Source organism: Aphelocoma coerulescens, chromosome 5 (assembly GCF_041296385.1).
Source record: "Aphelocoma coerulescens isolate FSJ_1873_10779 chromosome 5, UR_Acoe_1.0, whole genome shotgun sequence".
Classification (NCBI taxonomy): domain Eukaryota; kingdom Metazoa; phylum Chordata; class Aves; order Passeriformes; family Corvidae; genus Aphelocoma; species Aphelocoma coerulescens.
Genome location: NC_091019.1, coordinates 63,861,451 through 63,863,332, shown reverse-complemented (window position 1 = coordinate 63,863,332; position 1,882 = coordinate 63,861,451).

Below are 1,882 nucleotides of genomic sequence, written 5' to 3'. Positions count from 1 at the left end.
AGAGCAGTAACAGAGGGGAAGGGGATGGTGCAGTCCTGAGATCTGAAAGGAAAATGGCACATAAAGATAATAGAATGAAAGTAGAAACCAAGGTTTCTACATACACTGAGGGCTGTATTGACACAGAGCAAGCAGTGCCCCACACAAGAGAAAAGACGACAGGCAAACACAGCTGTTTCCCCACTCCAAGATAAGCAGAAGATGTGGTATGGAAATCTCCTACCACCAAAAGAAATTAGAATGGAGGGGGAAAAAGACAAGCAAAGCAGTGAATGTAACTGGGCAGGAGATCTGCCTCCCTCCCCTCCTTAAAACAGGTGTAGAAACATCAGGAAAGAAAAAAAAAGTCTACAACGTGCCAGCCTTGATGCAGAAGCAAACCAGAAATCTGTCTCCATTTACAGCTACCACAGAGGAGGTGGTGGGGAGGAAATAATGCCCAGAAGCCACTATCCAGCAGAACATGAGGACAGGAAGGGTGCTCCTGTCTTTCTGTTGTCCTCTAGTAGAGAGCTGGTGGCTGGCTTGTCCTCCCTGCTGCTCCTGGGACAAGAAGGGCAAAGGATAAGGGCTGCTACCTGCATTTAGACTAGCAATTGTTTGGATATCTGCAAAGCATTGCCTCAAACTGGTTTCCCTGCCCATGAGGGGTTCAACTCAAGTGCTAATCTGAATTAAGACAGTTATTGCCATGAAAACTAAATCCAAAGAGCCACCTCCTGCTCTGGAGTTTGTCATGACATCCAGAACTGAGAATGGTAGAGTTTACTGCCATTGGATTGAGAAACCTGGAAGTATGTGCTTTGAAGGACAGGACAAGGTGAACCCAACCCAGGAAGGGACTCAAGGGGCCTCACCCTCACCAAGACACTTTGCAAGACACAGAATCTCCTACAGAAATGGAGCACTGAATTCAGGCAATGCTCCATCACACCACCATGATTTAAAATGACTTTTTGAAGAGGAAAATAGAACCAAACCCCAAATCCAACGCAAGCCTTACCAATCCCAAGACAGCTTGACTTGCTCTGTGCCAACACCACACCACCCTCAAATCCAGCAGTCACTTACCATCCTCCAGATCACTGTGGTCTTCAAACAGAATCATAAGCTCAGCTCTGGCAAATTCTCCTTCCCTCCACTGAGGCTGCATCTTGCTGATGCATTTCCAGTCCTCGCAGACCCACACATCACTACCTGTCCTTCACAGCAGACACACGCTGGGGTTTGGAGTCTCCTCCTGTTGAACCCAAGGCTCGAGATGAATGAACAGCTCCACAGAGAAGTATTTCAGCCAGCCCCCCTCCTCTGGAGGCTGATTTCATTTCAGGGTGGGATGCAGCTGTGGAGATTTAATGCCAATCCTGCTTATTTCCCAAGTTGATGTGTATGTCGGATTTCAGTCACTCCTATTTTAACCTCCTCCTTCATGTGCTTCTTCATTTAAAACTGCTCCTTCTCCATATCCTTTTAGTTCATGTCTTCTTCACTTCTTACCCTCCATTTCTATAAATTTCCAAGCACTTGTTTCCCAATTTTTTTGCATTACTTGTGAAGCATTCTTACAGAACTCCTTCCTGCCCTCTGTGCACATGCAAACAGAACAAAATAGCAAATGACCTTAATAAATTACAGGACTTGGAAAAAACACAGCTTCTTTTCCAGCCTACAACAGGTTACTGCAAAGCCATTTTCACCAATTGTAGACAACATAATTACACACACACACACACACACTCTCCCCCTCTCAGGTTTGGCTGCCAGCCTGATAAATAAATGCCTGTGTTGTAGGAGGGAACATTAGACAGGCAATACTTTAACTCATTATATGAACATTAAAAGGCATATTTGTATTTTAGATACTATTTTATTGCATTCAGAA